At 52.5% G+C, this 17241-nt stretch overlaps 1 protein-coding gene across 1 annotated transcript in view; it reads right to left on the bottom strand.

Moving 5' to 3' along the window:
* Window positions 1-16528, bottom strand: part of NOS1 (nitric oxide synthase 1) — an 83945-nt gene extending 67417 nt beyond the window's left edge. Inside the window, exon 1 of the mRNA XM_050980664.1 lies at window positions 16452-16528. The gene's annotated coding sequence lies outside the window, so the exon portion shown is untranslated. The remainder of the gene's footprint in view (window positions 1-16451) is intronic.
* Window positions 16529-17241: the final 713 nt, after the last annotated feature.

Raw genomic sequence — 17241 nt, 5'->3', positions numbered from 1 at the left:
CTTCGCTCTTCGCTCTTCGCTCTTCGCTCTTCCCTTTCCCGACCCCCGGCGCAGCCCGGGAAGTCCCGGGGCTCTGGCGGGCTGGGGCAGGGCTGCTGTGACCGCACGGGCACAGGAGGGACCCGCTGGCCCGCTCGGAACCCACCCCCCCCTCTGCGGGCTCGGAGGATCCTCTGGCACCGTCCCCTCTGCACGGGGCAAAGCTTGGGGCTCATCGCAGCCGGGCTTGGAGCAGAACCGGGGTTTGATCAAACCCTTAAAACCCGGGAGTTCATGGCCAGGGCAGGTCGCTTTTAAAAACATCCCCGGGCCAGCTCCCAGCTCCCCCCTGCCAGTGACATTTTCGGGGAAAACTCTTTGTCCCCCACCTCCGGAAGCTGTCACAGCCCTCGGTGACCAGGCAGAGCTGTGACAAGGCGAAATATTCCAGCACAAACCCTGGCATCCAACGAGACACCTGTAACCCCACCAAAAGCCACCTTTATGTCCCAAACCTCCCCGCCCTGGGGGTCAGAGTTGGAAAATGCTGCTGGCAAGATTCCCTGGGAGCTCCTCTCCTCTCCTCTCCTCCTCCTCCTCCTCCTCCTCCTCGGCACGAGGTGGGTGATGAAGGGTGATCTCTCTCTCTCACACGTGGGCACACACGCACGCAGCAAATCTAATAAAAAGATATTAGTCCGAGAGAATTTGGCTCCTGGCATTCAACTATCTCGAGCTTCATACAGACACCAAAGAAATGAGATTATGGGAGCACACAAACAAGAAATTCCAGGGGGATGAATTCATGTTTCATCGCTGTTACAGGGCAGGGAAGGACCTGTCTGTCTTCCCTTGCATTTCTTTTTAAATTCTACTTCAAAATAGGAACCCCCTTCCTTCCAAAGTCACATTTCCTCCGGCCCCACACCCTGCCCCCTTCCCATCAAAATCCAAATCGCTCTCATTAGCATTTTAAGGCCTGACAAACACCCCAAAGTTCAAGGACTCCTTGTAAATCCGGGGCGTAATTTAGATTTGAAAAAACCCCGCTTTGAATCCTCTCTCGGCAGCCTGAACGGGGCTGGAGTCACTCCCGGGTTATTCAGATGCAAACCCTGTTCCGAAGCACAAGAGGCTGAGCTGAGCCATCCCCAGCAGCTGGAGGTTGGGGGCAGATGCTTCGCAGCAGCAGCAGCAGCAGAGCTCCACGACTCCACTGGAATCAGCGGAATCGAGATCATTAAAGCCAGCTAAAACCAGCCTGCTCCCAGGATTTTGTGCCATCTGAGTCCCTATTTCCAGCCCGTTCCTTCCCAGCGGGATCGGGCCCCCCAACGGCACCTTCGAACCTTTCGATCAATTCTTGGTGCAATTACAAACCAGAAAAATCACTCTGGTGTCAGCCTTAAGCACTGAATTTCCTGGTTTAAATTGGTTTTTTTGGTTTGTTTTTTTTTTTTTTTTTTCCTTTTTTCAACGAAGTGACACATTTCTGAGGGCTGTGGGTTAAAGACTCTTTTGAAAAGTCCCAAATCCCTAATCTGGAGTGAAAAGTTATCGCTGGAGCGCCTAGGGGTGGGTGGTGACAAACACAGGAAAGGGCCGGGGCTCTGGGTAAATAGGGCCGGGGAGGAGTGAGCAGCCTGACGAGGCTGATAAGCCAAATCTGCGCGGCATTCACTGCGAAAAACCAGCACAAAGCAAACCCAAAAGCACAGAAACAGCTGCTGCCGACTTCTTCATCTCTAAAGAGGAGCAAGGAGGGGAAAAATAATAGGATAAAAATAATCCACCACCAAGCAGCAGAGTGCCTCGGAGCTGGCCTGCAGGGAGGGGGCTCCAGCTCCCGGCTCCCCCCAGGCCCGCTCTAATAAAATGTATATTTTACTATAAAATCAAACGTATCGGGGACTACAATTGGGAATTGGGGCATCCCGCCGGGAGGAGGGAGCAGTGGGTAGGGCTAGGTGGGATTTTTGGGATGGGATTGCTCCCTGGGAGGGTGGGGAGGGGCTGGGATGGAATTCCCGGAGCAGCTGGGGCTGCCCCTGGATCTCTGGAATGCCTGGGGCAGTGGGAGGGGTCCCTGCCATGGGAATGGGATGAGTTTTGAGGTCCTTTCCCACCCAAACCATCCCATGGTTCCATGTCCCAGCTTCCCCCAGCCTGGATGGAGCAGCAAAGAGCCAGGAGAAGGTGGCCAAATCCCAGCTCCCAAAATAATAATAGCAACAGCAAAATAATAATAACAACAATAATTAAAATAAAACCACCCTCGAGTGAGGTTCACCTCCAAATCAGCCCCGTCTGGCTGACCCCAAACAGCCGCCACCGAGCTCTCCCAGCCCAGCTGCCAACAAACCAGGGACAAACAAGAACTCCAGAGAAGGAGCCGTCAGATTTCCCCCTTTTTTCCCCCAAATCCAACAAAAAGCCTCTGCTCAGCCTTCCCACCAAGCGAGGAGAAGTTTGGGCAGGAACCTGGATCTGTTCCTGGCGTGGTTTGATGGGGTAGTGTTTGATGGGAAGGGGTTTAACCTGCTCAGCCCCCAGACCACGGGGCTGGGGCCAGCACACACCAGCCTGGCCACGAGAGCTGAGCACCAGAGCCAGAAACACACTGGGACCTGCCAGGCCCTAAAACCCCCACAGAAACAAAGAACTCACTGTCAATAAATAGAGTAATAATAAAAATGTAATCACACATAATAAATCTATTATAATAGACACTATTTCATATATAGCATATATTAAAATATAGAATATGTATTAAATATGTATATGTATAATAAGCATATGTATATGTATAATATACATATGCAAATATGTGGTAAAAATATATAATATGTATTATGTATACTATAGAAAAATAATTTAATGTATTATTTGTAATATGGTAATATATAAAATAATGATAACCACAATGCTGATAATATAAAATAAAAAAATATTCTAAGATACAATTATATGAGAAACAATAAATAATGGATATGAGTAGGATATAGTAGAGTAGTAGAGCATATGAGAGATACTAGTATATAGGATAGATGCATGAGATAGGATACAATTGACAATACATGATACATGATATAGGAGGGAGGATATATAATGAGAGATAGTAGATAAGACTTAGACATATATACATATGTAATGATAGAGTACATAGACATATATATATAGAATATAAATATATAATATATAATATATAATATATATATATAATATATAATTATATATTATATATATTATATATTATATAGTATATAGTATATAGTATATTGTATATAGTATATAGTATATAGTATATATTATTTGTTATATAAATATATAAATATATAATGTAAATGTATTATATATAATATTATAATATCTAAAACAATGATAATGATAAAGATGATAATGATAATAAGAATAAAAAATATATTCTAAGATACCATTATATAGAGACAATATAATTTATATTATATACTATATATAAATATAGTATATAAAATGTATTCTATATAATATAAAATGTATTATATATATATTATGATATATAAAATAAATGTAATGATATGTAATAAAATGTAATTATATGATAATGACAATGATAATAATAATAATGATGATAATGATGATGATGATGATGATGATGATATAATATAATAATAATAATAATAATAATAATAATAATATAATAATAATAATAATAATAATAATAATAATAATAACAACAGCAACAACAATATTCTCAATATAGGGATTTTTGGCTGCCTGCAGACACAGCCCAGTGATTCACCTGGGAGAGGTTCCCCACAGCCAAATCCTGCCCCTGGAGCATTCCCTGGGATTTCAGGCTGGGCTGGTCCCAGTCGAGGGAGGGAACTGGGGCCCATCCTGGGTGGGGCTGCAAATCCACGATTTTCAACATCTGGAGGTTCTGCCTGGAGGCAAACCCAGCCCTGCCATCCCCTCGTGATTCCTGGGGGGATCCCAGCCCCACCCTCAGCTCCCTGGATTCATCCCCCACATTTCAGCCCCCTCTTCCCACAGCTCCCAAACCCACCCTGGATTTAGCTGGATGGCCAGGACAAAGCCCAGGGGGACAAAGCCCAGGGGGACAAAGCCCGGCTGGATGTTCCCTCAGGAAAGGGAGAGCAAAGGGATCCCCAGAAACAAAAACCCCCCAAGCTCCTTGAGCTTTGGGGCTGTTGCAGAAGGGAAATTCTCCCTGTATGTAAAATGGGGAGGATTTATCCCTCTGGATGCACCCAGGGAGTGATGGCAGCTCCAGCAAGGGCTGGAATTGCTGCCCAGAAATCCCTGCTCCTTTGGGGGGGGCAAGGATGTGTTCCTCCAGGCACAGGGAGGGAATTCCTGACCCTGGAGGTGTCCAAGGCCTGAGCGGATGGGATGGGATGGGATGGGATGGGATGGGATGGGATGGGATGGGATGGGATGGGATGGGATGGGATGGGATGGGATGGGATGGGATGGATGGGGTGGGATGGGGTAGGATTGGGTGGGATGAGCTTTGAGCTCCCTCCCATCCCAAACCATCCATGATCCCACTCTGGGCACCCCCAGATCTCCCAGCTCCCAGCACTTGCACGGAGATCCTGCCCAGTTTGTGGTGGGAGGAGGTGAAATCCCAGGATATCCTGGTGGGAGGAGGTGAAATCCCAGGATATCCTGTTTCTCCGTGCCAGGAAAACCCTGCCTGCTTTGATTCCCAGGCTTTCCTTGCACCTGAACGCCCTCCAGCTCTTTGGAGTGGCTGATTCCAGGCTGGGTCCTGGGAAAAGCCTGGCCAGGGGGATGGGCAGGCAGGGCAGACACAGCCCCACAACTTCTCCTGGGCCAGTGTGGGATAATCAGGAACAGGAGGGAGGAGAGGTGCTCGGGATACCACGGAGAGCTGGCATCCAAACCACTGTATTTATTTTATATTTTATTTTATTTTATTTCATTTTATTTTATTTTATTTTATTTTATTTTTTTAAATTTATTTTATTTTATATTAATTTTTGCAATGATGTAATTTTAGTATTTTACTTGAAATTTTTAATTGTTTTTTGACATTTTATATGTTATTTCATTTAATTTAGTTTCATTTTAAGTATGTCATTTAAATTTTCATTCCTGTACTTTCCTTTCCTTTCCTTTCCTTTCCTTTCCTTTCCTTTCCTTTCCTTTCCTTTCCTTTCCTTTCCTTTTTACATTTTATTTCTATTTTATTTTATTTTATTTTATTTTATTTTATTTTATTTTATTTTATTTCATTTTTTATTTTATTTTATTTTTAAAAATTTATTTATTTTATTTTTTAATTTTTAAAAATATATTTTAAAAGTTATTTTTAGCCATGTGATTTTCCCCTCCTCATCCCCGGGTGTTTGGCAGCAGGAGCAGCTGACGGGCTGGAAGGAGCTGGGAGCTGGGAGCAGGGGGTGCCCATCCATGCAGCCCAGGGGAGGGACTGAGGCTAAAACCACAGAAAACAGGAAAAACATCCTCCCAAAGAGCCAGGGCACCTTGGAGCAGCAAAGCACTGCCGTGAAAGGCTGGAAAAGAACCAATCCCTGCCCAATTCCCACTTAAAAATGGGGAACAGAGGCACAGGAGGGATCAGGGTGTGCAGCACCCCGGGGCCAAACTCCAAAGGGAAAAATAAAAACATCCAAACATTTTCCTTTTCTTTCCTTTCTTTTCTCACCTGGGTGAGAGACAGAGCCCAGGGGTTTCCAGGAGTTTCCCAGGGGTTTCCAGGAGCGCTCCCAGCCCGGCCCGGAGGAGCAGCGCAGGCACAGGAAGCTCTGGCAAACCAGAGGCTCCTGTTTGCCACAGGCAGGAGAAATCAGAGCAGGATGGAAAGCAGCAACCCCCGGGCAGGACGGGCAGCGAGCAAGGACAGACTGACAGACACTGACCTGCCCTGCCTGCAGCAATCCCAGCCCCACCCTGCTCCCTGGGAGGCTTCTGGGGCAGAAAGAGAGAAATTTGGGAAGTGTGGGGACACCTGAAGGCTGAAGGGGAGGGAGGGAGGGGGTGGCAGAGCTGGGATGGCACTGGGGCACTGCTGGCACTGCCAGAGAAATGCAGCCAGCCCTGGGCACCTCAGGAGGGACCTGGAGCTGCTGGAGAGAGTCCAGAGGAGGCCACGGAGATGCTCCAAGGGCTGGAGCCAGGCTGGGAGAGCTGGGGGTGCTCACCTGGAGAGGAGAAGGCTCCAGGGAGAGCTCAGAGCCCCTTGCAGGGCCTGAAGGGGCTCCAGGAGAGCTGGAGAGGGACTGGGGACAAGGGATGGAGGGACAGCACACAGGGAATGGCTCCCACTGCCAGAGGGCGGGGCTGGATGGGATATTGGGAATTAGGAATTGTTCCCTGGGAGGGTGGGCAGGCCCTGGCACAGGGTGCCCAGAGCAGCTGTGGCTGCCCCTGGATCCCTGGCAGTGCCCAAGGCCAGGCTGGGCAGGGCTTGGAGCACCTGGGAGAGTGGGAGGTGTCCCTGGGACAGTGGGAGGTGTCCCTGCCATGGACGGGTGGGATGGGATGGGATGGGATTTAAGGGCCTGATGATCTCTGAGCTGATTCCATCCCTGCCAGGGGTTTTCACCTGGACCCCTCGGTTTGCCCATCCTCCCCTGCCCTGGCCTCACCCAGTGCCAGAAGTGTCCCCGGGATGGACCAGGACAGGATCAGAGCTGCCCCAGCCCAGGGGGATGAGCACACCTCGGGAAGGGCTGACTGCTCCCTGCTCCAGCCACACATCCCAACAAACCCCCCGGACACCTCCTGCTGGGATTCCCCTCTCCAGAGCCTGCTTTCCCTCGCAGCTCCCTCCCCGTCCCTCTCCAGCACCCTGGAGAAGTCTGTCCCGCCTTCTCCAGGTTTTGCAGAGCTAACACACCCTCAGAGGGGTTTTTCCTGCTCTCAGGGAGGCCAGGGCAGCCTCTGGCCCCGAGCTGCTGTCCCAGGGATGAGCCAGCAGGACCGGAGCTCTGCAAACCTCCCCTGCAGCCCAGAGGGAGCGGCCTGGACCCGGCTCCCCCTCCTCTCCTTCCTTCTCTCCCTCTATTTTCCCTCCTCTCCCCGAGCTCCTATTCCCAGTGGCCAAGAACATTCAGTCTGGCCGGGAAAGGGAAATCTCATTACGGAATTATGGCTCATTTGGCAGCTCCCACTGGAAGCCCTGCAATAACCACTGCCTTCCTAACAGCATTAGCCAGTGGCTGAACCTGCAGCCACCTCCCTGCCCAAAACACCCCAGAAACACCAGAAAAACCCCAAAAACCCAGAAAACCCCCAAAAAACCCCAAACAGCCACGGAAAACCATAATTCAGGCGGATGCAGGGAGGGGAAGATTGAGGGGAGCTGAAGGTGGAGAATCTGTTGGTGTGAAGGGGGGTGCTGCCAGCAGAGGTTTGAACAGGTTATCCCAGAGCTATCCCAGAGCTATCCCAATTTATCCCAGATTTATCCCAGAGTTATCCCAGATTTATTCCAGATTTATTCCCAGATTTATCCCACACTTACCCCAAACTTATCCCACAGTTATCCCAGATTTATCCCAGAGTTACCCCAGAATTATTCCAGTTATCCCACAGTTATCCCAGATTTATCCCAGACTTATCCCAGAGTTACCCCAAAATTATTCCAGTTATCCCAGAGTTATCCCAGACTTGTCCCAGAGTTATTCCAGATTTATCCCACACTTACCCCAGATTTATCCCAGAGTTATCCCAGATTTATCCCAGATTATTCCAGATTTATCCCACACTTACCCCAGATTTATCCCAGAGTTATCCCAGATTTATCCCAGAGTTACCCCGGAGTTACCCCAGAATTATTCCAGTTATCCCAGACTTGCCCCAGAGTTATTCCAGACTTATCTCAGATTTATCCCAGAGTTATTACAGACTTATCCCACAGTTATTCCAGATTTATCCAAGATTTATCCCACAATTATCCCAGACTCATCCCAGAGTTATTCCAGACCCATCTCACAGTTATCCCAGACCTATCCCAGTTTCTCCACTTGCAGATCCCACTTTTCTTTGCTGTCCTGGTCTCTCCTGGGCTGCCCGTTCTCCCCAGTGCTGGGAACTGGGGATGCTGATGCTGGAAGCACCAGGGACACCCTGGATTGCCCAAATCCTGCTGGAAATTCCCTGCCTGCTGCTCCCAAAGCAGGATCCAGGTGCTCCTGGAAGCTGCTTCAGCTTCTCCTGGCATCAGCCCGGGAGTCTGCACAGTTTTTGTCTGGAAACATCCCCACAATTCCTGGGATCTGCTCTTGTTAGGAGGGTGGGAGAACATGAACCAGAAAAAATCCAAATGTTCTCCAGGAGCTGCTGGAATTCCAAGCAGCAGCAGGAGCAGGGAAATGTTCTCCAGGAGCTGCTGGAAGTGTCTGAGCAGCAGCAGGAACAGGGAAATGTTCTCCAGGAGCTGCTGGAAGTGTCTGAGCAGCAGCAGGAGCAGCAGGAACAGGGAAATGTTCTCCAGGAGCTGCTGGAATTCCAAGCAGCAGCAGCATCCCCCCAGGTGTTCCCTGGGAAAGGCTCCAGACAGGAGCAGGATTTTCCGGGGGTGCCTCCCCTCTGAGCAGGGAGAGGTTTCATCCAAAGGATTTGGGATATTCCCATTAAAACAGGACGTTTTTGCACCAAGTTTGCCAGGACCGGGCCCCTGTCAGTGCCTTACTCCATCCCAGCCCTCCTCATCCTCACTCCTCCCCCTCCTCTGCTCCCTCCCCCAGCTCTCATGGAAAACGTGGGGCTCTCCATGGAGCAGCCCCAGCTCTGGGGGCTCAGGGAGCCTCCCCACATCCCCACTTGGATCCTAAAGCTCTCCCCACCCTGCCCTCGAGGGCCCAGCACTGTCAGGTGAGGAAATAATTACTGCACACGGTAATTAAAAACTGTGAGTGTGATCAGGGATTGCTGCCGAGTGCAAAAATGCATCCAAAGAGATTTCTGGACAAGATCTGGTCCCCCAAATCTGCCTCGGCACACAAAGATTATTATTATTATTATTATTATTATTATTATTATTATTATTATTAGTATTATTATTATTATTATTATTATTATTATTATTATTATATTATCTATATCTATATCTATATCTATATCTATATCTATATCTATATCTATATCTATATCTATCTACTCTATATCTACATCCATATTTATTTCTATTTCCATTTCTATTTTTATAATAGATAAAAAATATATAGCACAAATATAATCACATAATCATATAAATATAATAAATATAATAAATATAGTATATAAATATAAAAATATATAAAATATAAACCATAAAAATTTATAAAATTATATAAACCTTGACAATTATTGCATATATTAATATAGATATAAAATAAATAATATATTAAATAAATGTCATGTATATTATATGTATAATACATAATATATGTTATCTATAGAATATATACATATATTATATTTTAATACATAAAAATAAATAAAAATAAAATAAAAATAAAAATAAAATAAAAATAAAAATAAATATAGAAAGATATAGCAAATAAAAATAAGTATAATATAGATATAGCTATAGCTATAGCTATAGATATAAGTATAAATATAGATATAGCTATAATATACTATAATATAAATATAAATATAATATAAATATAATAAATATAAATGTAAATATGAAGCAAGGGGTGGTCCTACTTTTTGGGTAGGTAGGTCTGGGACGGAGGGAGGTGTTAATTGCAATCAGAACCAAATTCAGCCCTGCAGAGTTCACCCCTCTGAGGTTTATCAGCTCCGAATTCCCCCCCCTGCAGGGACTCCAAAGCCTGTCCCGTGTCCCCACCCTGCTACCCCTCAGGTTGGGTTTAGGGAAGCACCAGGGAATTTTGGGGATGCCAACCCCATCCCACCCAGGGAGCAGCAACTCCATCCCCCGGGAATTTCTGCCCCGCTCAAACTCCTGCTAGAAGCGATTTTCTTTCCCGGTTTCCCTGCTTTGCCCAGCCCCGCCGCTCGGTGTTTGCTCCCGCCTGGGCAGGAGCTGGCAAGGAGCGGGGGATGCTGACCCAGCTCATTAGGGGCGAGCAGAGGCCGGGCTGGGCTGTTTTGCTCAGGACGAGCCCTGCAGCTCCCACGCTGCTCCTGCAGCGCTAAAAGGCTCGGGCAGAGCGAGGGGTCAGGGCCGGGGGCGGCAGCCGGAGCCGCGGTGCCCACGGGGTGCCAGGGAGCTCCCGGGAAGGATCTCAGCAGGGCAAAGCCGGGGTGAAAACTGTGGGAAGACAGGAGGGGGGAGGGTGCAGAGAGCAGGGAAAGTTCCCTGAGGGACACTCTGGAATTGGGATTGCAGCATCCCCTGGAGCCAGGAGCTGGGCCAAAAGGAGCTAAGGGGAGCCCAGGGGTCGGGATTGTCCTGCCAGGAGGTGACAGCCGTGCTCCAGCCCCTGCAGCACAGAGGGAGCCTCAGCTCCTCCCGCAGGAGAAGCCAGAGCATCTCCTCATTTTAATTCCAAACCGGGGTTGTTGTTGGTGCCCCCAGGGTCGGCCCAGCCTGGCCAGGGGGGCAGTGCCAGGGAGGGGCACCACCTGCAGAACCAGGGGATGTCTCCCTGTCCCAGAGCAGGGAATGGCTGTTCATGGATGTTGGGATGTTGGAACACAAGACAGATGGACTCTGGACCTGGTTAGCATGGGAGACTGGCTGACAGAATGCCTTGGCATCCTGGAACGTGGAGGATTGCAAGAAGATTCAGCCAGACTGGTTCAGCAGAAAATGAAATTTTCATTAAACTCTGCAAGCCAGAGATGTTGCATGAGTTTGTGTGTGTGACTTTGACCTGATCCTTGCAGCAAACATTGCAAAGAGCAGATGAGCACTGGGGGTCTCTGGTAACTGAGCCATCTGTCCGGGGGGAGCCCGAGCCCTGCCACGGCTCCAGGACAAGGATCTCATCCCTCAAGACAGGAATCCCTGCTCTGCCCCTCACCCTGGCCTTGGGGAGGGGTTTATCCCCCTGTCCCTGAGCTGGCCCAGAGCTCTGGGTGCCCTGCCTCCCCCTGAGCACCATTTCCAGCACTGCCCTGGACAGGAATGTCACTGGGAGAACTGGGAATGAGCACATCCCACCTTTCAGCAGGGTCCCTGCAGCCTCCCCCCCCAGCCCTTTCCCTCTCTCCCTGTTTGTTTATTTGGCCATCCAAGCTCCCAGCAGCAGCAACGGGGTCTGGCAGCCCAAAACTTCCCCTGGGGAAGAAGTTCTGGCATCCAGCACCAAGTCAGGAGACTCTGGAAAGTTGCTCCGAGCCTGTCTCATCTCAGGGCTTGACATATCACTGCTGTCCATTTCCCTTCCCAAGGAAATCTGATTTGTTCCAAAGTTTATAGTTTCAGTGACCTAATCCCAGCATAGTTGTTCCTGTTTCCCTTTAATTTACTGCTGCAGCTTGTATTAATTGATGGATTGCAGAGGGTTTGAGCCAAGCTAATTGTTTTAGGAACAGAAAAAAAAAAAGAAAAAAAGGAGAAAGAAAGGGAGATGTGAGGTCCCTTAGTGGATTATGGAGGGATTCAGAGGGGGAAGCAGCAGCCACCAGGAGAAAGCTCCAAACAGGAGCAACTCTCTGCAGAGGGGGAGGCTCCACTCGTGCTCCTGCAGCCAGAAATAACTTCCCTGGGATGAGCCTGGAGGGAGAGCAGGGCTGGGATGGTCCCTGTGGCTCTGAGGAGCTGCTCCTGCCCCTGGGGATGCTGGGGACCGGGGGAGCTGGAACAGGGAAATGTCATCACCATCACCCAGCAGGGAAGCACAGGCTGCTCTCAGGAGGGGATGGAGCAGATCCTGCCGAAGGATCCCACCTGGGACGGGTGTGGGAGTCACTGGGAGCTGCCAGCAGGGACTTGTCAGGTGTAAATCGTGGCCTGTGGCCCTGATCTCGTCCCAGGAGAGGGGAGGGGCCCTGTGGATCAGGAACAGCAGCTCAGGCTGTGAGAGGCAGCTTTGGCAAGGCCTTTGGCAGCCCTGTGGTACCAGAGAAGGAACCATGGAATGGTTTGGGTTGGAAAGGACATAAAGCCCGTCCCATTCCTGCCCTGCCATGGCAGGGACACCTTCCACCAGCCCAGGCTGCTCCCAGCCCCATCCTGGCCTTGGACACTCCAGGGATGGAGCAGCCACACCTCACCACCCTCATCCTAAACTCATCTTCCTTGTATCTCACCCAAATCACCCCTGTCCCAGTTCAACCCTGGGAGCTGTGAGCAGGGTCCAGCCCCATGGAATCCCGGGACAAGGGAGGATTTGGGATCTCCTCTGCCCTCCCTCATTTCCTTGCCCCCCATCCTCCCCTATCTCCCCCAGGAGAACCAAAGCAGGAGCAAACCTGGGACCTGGGAGCAGAGAATCCTTTTGGAGATGGGGGTGCAAGGAGGGGACACCCCCAGAGGAAGCCCCAGCTCCCAGCAGCACCCCCACAGCCTCTGAACCACAGCCCCACCAGGGCACTGAAGTTTTCCAGCTCTCCTTGCTGCTTCCCTGGCCAAACCCCCCTTTCCCATCAATCAGCCCAGCACGGCTCTCGCAGAGAGGTTGATTTATTCAGGAGCAACACAGGGAGTTTCCAGATTCACACTAATTGCTCTCCCAAATTACTTAATAGTTGAAATTGCAGTCCTCTCTTTGGAAATCATCTCAGACAGCTCAATAAAAAACTATCAGCGCAGAGACAACTGCAAATTGATAAAGTCTTTGAGACGAGGTAATATCATTGTTGTCTGGCAAATTTATTCGTCTGAAACCCAAACGAGGAGGATAAACAGCCTGGCTCGGTGAGGAGGACACCGAGTTGCTCAATTGTCTCTTCCAGAACGGCTCTGATTACTCGGAGAGAGCAGCGGCAGCGCCGCCGAAGCCAGGCAGGCACAGCAACGCCTGCCAATAAACCGCTCCAGCCTCCCCCTCGCCCAGCAGAAATTTAAAATAAATATCATAATAATTATAATAATAGCAATAATAATAATAACAAGACGAGTGCGGGTTCTGGCGGGAGGCAGGGGCTGCTGCTCCCCTCGGGGGTGTGGATTCGGGAGCTGGCTGCTGGCCACAGAGCTCCCGCGGGCTTGAAATTGTCACCCGGGAGGGAAGAGGAAAACTTGTTTCATTTTGGCCGCTTCCCAATTTGCCGGCCGCTCCGAGGGCGGGAGGAGCCGGAGGGGAGGGAGGGAGGGCAGGGGGTGTGAGGGGAGAGCCAGAGGGGTGGGGGGCTCCCGGTGGGGCACGGCCCCATCGAGAAGGCTTCGAGGGGCAGCACCGAGCGAGTGGGAGCCCAGGAAAGGCCAGGGGAGTTTTGGGGGGCGCTGAGCAGGACGGGCACGCTGGGGGCATCACTGCCGTGCAGGGCTCCCCCATTTTGGGGGCATCACTGCCGTGCAAGGTTTTGGGGTTCTCCCGTTTTGGGAGCGCCACTGCCGTGAAAGGTTTGGAGCTCCCTCATTTTGGGAGCCACTCCTCTGCCATGCAGGGCTTGAGGCTCCCCCATTTTGGGAGCTGCTCCTCTGCCTTGCCAGGTTTTGGGGTTCTCCCATTTTGGGAGCATCTCCTCTGCCGTGCAGGGTTTGGGGTTCTCACATTTTGGGAACAACTCCTCTGCTGTGCAAAGTTTTGGGGCTCCCCCATTCTGGGAACAACTTCTCTGATGTATAAGATTTTGGGGTTCCTCCACTTTGGGAACATCTCCTCTCCCATTCAAGGTTTGGGGCTCCCCCATTTTGGGAGCACCACTGCCAGGTTTTGGGGCTCTCCCATTCTGGGAGCATCTCCTCTGCCATGCCAGGTTTTGGGTCTCTCACATTTTGGGAGCATCTCCTCTGCCGCGTGATTTTGGGGCAGTCTGGTGTCAGGAGGGACCTCAGGCTCCCCATGCCGGGCTGACCCCACACGCTGACAGTGACAGTGACAACCCCCCGGTCCCACCCAGCCGAGCCCCGGCACAGCCCCCTGCCCTCTCGGGGCCCGTAAAGCTGCTCCTTTCTTCTGGTTTTAAGTCCATTTCTGCCAGGTTTGGCAGGAGGGCGGTGGGGGAACAGGGTCGTTGTCACCGCTGACTGACGGGCAGCGCTCCAGACCCACAAAGTTCCTCCCCTCCAACCCCGGCTCGGGGCATCGCACCAGGAACAGCCACCAGCAACTCCTCGGCGGGTTGGGCACGGGGCTCAAATGCAAAATACTCAACGGAGAGACCCCAAAACCCCCGGTTCTTCCCCAGAGAGCAGCGTGGCAGCGAGGGAGTTACGAGGAGCCGCTGCCCAGCACGGTGCCAGGAGCCACAGGGATCTGAGAGCCAGCTCGGCCGATGGCTGCCATCTGCTCCTGGCACCTCGTGTCACTGCCGGAGCCCGACAGCGCCCGGGAGCGGGGGGAAAACGATCCCAAAACGGCCCCAAAGCGGCCCCAGCCCCCCGAGCCCTCCCTGGGGAAGGGGCACAGGGAGCGCGGAGATGCCACACCAGCTGCCACTCGGCCGGGGGGGACACGCAGGGACACATCCAAGCTGCGGGAGCCCTCTGGGCTGTTTAAGGAGCTGTGAGAGCCTCACGGCCAGGGCCGTGTCCCCCTGTCCTCCGTGGGGTGGCCGGGGACAGGGAGGGTGCTGCGGAGCCTGTGGGGTCCCCATGAAGCTTTTCCTCACTCCTGGCACCCAAAGGTGCCCCAAAAGCAACAATTCCTGCAGCAAGCCCCCAGAGGTGCCCCCGTGTCCCGAGGAGCTGCGGAGGGAGGGCTGAGGTGGCAGTGCCACCTTAAAGGGCACTGGCGGCCACCCGCGGGGCCACGGCTTTGATGGCACGGCAGGCGCGGGGAAGAGCAGCTCGGAGATCCATCCCCATCCCTCCGGGAAGGCGGCCAAGGGAGGCAGAGCGGGCAGAGGAAGCGGGGAACGGGCGAGTGGCGGCTCAGAGCCCCGGCTGCCACGGCCCGGTGACCTCGGAGCCGCGGGGGAGAGCGGCCGCGTTTCCTGACCCACATCCCAACCCCCCCTCGGGGCTCGGGGAAAGAAAAACCCTTTAAAAAAATAAATAAAAAGAAGTCTCATTCATCATTCAGCCTCTGTTTGTTTTCTGCACTCCGCTAAGCTCAAACAAGCAAAACAGATTAGCTGGGCTCATTTGTTTCCTACTTAATTACACCTCTTCGGTGCTGATGTAATATTTGAAGATTTGGGTTGCTAAGGCTGAAAATCCACCTGCCCCCCTCCCACACCCACCTTGGCTTTTCATTCCCATCATGAAAAAGCCCAGATGGAGATTTTTTTTTCCGAAAAAACTCCTAATTATTGAGGAATTCAAGGCTCTGAATGCAGAAGCTGCCAGCGAGCGCTCAGGTTGTCAGAAGCAGATGGACGCCAGCTCCAGCTTTTGATCACAGGCTCGGAACCCCTCCCAAAAACACAGGGGGAAGGGGGGGAAGGACCCCGCATCTGCAGCAGCACACGGCCGCGGATAACTTTAGTCATTCCCCCTCCCTCTCCAGGATTGCTTTGGCATCAATAGGACTTCCCAGGAAGCCGGAGCAGCTGCGGTGCCGACGCAGTCTGCAGGATGAGCTCGGCGCTGGAGGAAGGAGCGCACGCCTCCCCGCAGGAGATGCTCCCCTTCCCTTCCCATCCCATCCTATCCCTTCCCTTCGGGTGCTTTTCCTTCCCCTTCGCACAGCCGCACCCCACATCTCCCCAAATCTGCCGTGCCGTACCCAGGGCAGAGCGCGGCCCTGCCAGCCCGTGCCCGGAGGAGAAGCTGGAGGTGTCCAGGTGGAGAAAAGTTCACCTGGGACGGGTTTTCAGGGCTGTCACCACCCTCAAAGGGTCCTGCAGAGTCCCCAGCCGGGAGGGCGCTGCCGACATCCCCAGCCCACCCCGCCGGGGCCAAAGGTGTGTCCGAGGCGAGGAACAAGTGGAGCCGGGAGATGGGGAACGATCCCCCTGTGATGATTCCCAGCAGGAATCCCAACAGATCCCCATCCCGAACAAAGCACTCCTGGAAAACCACAACTCCCGCTTGGACACTGCCACCCTCCGGGCCGCGCGGAGCCACCCGAGCCACCTCCCCGGAGTGTCCCCACCGTCCCCAGCCTTACTTGGGTCCGCAGGGAGCCGCCGAGAGACCCCCGGGCAGCGCGCCCCGTTCGCCCCCGCCGCTCGGCCGGGGCCCCGCTCCCCCGCCCCGGGCTCCGGGTCCCCGAAGGAAGAGCAAACAAAAGGCACACACCGAGGCCATGGCTCGTCCGGAGGCAGGGGCCGGCCGGAGCCAGGGAAGGAGGCGCTGGGCAGCGGCAGGAAAAGGGCTCAGCCGGCGCTGGAGCTGCGGGAGGGCTGCGTGAGCCGTGCCCAGTCGGCTGCGTGAGCCGTGCCCGCCGCCGCTCCCACGGTGGCATTGCCCCTCGGCGGGTCCGGCAGTGTCCCCGTCCCCTCGCCTGCTCGTGCCCGGGACCCACCGTGCTCATCCGTCCGGCCGGGACATCCCCTGTGGCTCGGCAGGGCTGGCACGGAGAAATCGCTGCCGGTGCTTTGGGGATGACGGGAATGTCCCCCGGGCAGCGGGCACCTGGCACAGCCCCCGCGGCCCCCGGGGCTGACGGGGGAGTTGGGTTATTCAGTAACTTTTAATCTCTGCGGGCTGGAAGCGGCTGCACGCCTGCCTAAGCGCGGCTCCGAGCTGATTTTCGGGTGCTCAGGGGGGCTGTGTCCCCCCGGGTGGGCCTGGGAAGGAGGGCGAGGATGGGAGAAGCTCCGGGGCTGAGTTCCAAACATCCAACTCATGGGAAAGGCGGGAAGAGCCCGGCAGCCCCTCAGGGCCACGGGGGATCAGGACCTTCCCCTCCTTTCCCCAAAATGCATTTCCCAAAGGTGCAGAGCGGGGAAAAGGCGTTTCCACCCCACAGCACGGCTCTTTCTGCCCCAAACCAAAGGAATTTTATCCATCTGTAAGGAAAAGCTGAATTTTTAACCTGCTCCCAGAGGAGCAGGCAAGGAGCTGCTGTCCTTGGCATGCAGTGGGGTTTTGTTTGAGGTTGATTGGAGATAACGGAGCTCTCCGGGCCTTTGGAAGGGTTTTCCATTGATTTTTCTCAGCTCCAAAGGGAGGGAGAGCAGAAAGGCACATCCAGGCTCCTCAGCACGACCTCAGCCCCTGTGTGCTGCAAACTCAGGCATGCCTGGACAATCAGGAGGCATCCAAGGGCTGCTGCATTAATTAAAAGAGTCCTTGGAGATTAAATCATCTCC

This window comes from Serinus canaria, chromosome 15 (genome assembly GCF_022539315.1).
Source record: "Serinus canaria isolate serCan28SL12 chromosome 15, serCan2020, whole genome shotgun sequence".
NCBI lineage: Eukaryota > Metazoa > Chordata > Aves > Passeriformes > Fringillidae > Serinus > Serinus canaria.
Note: the sequence above shows the minus strand (reverse complement) of the source record. Positions and strands in the feature narration are given on the sequence as shown.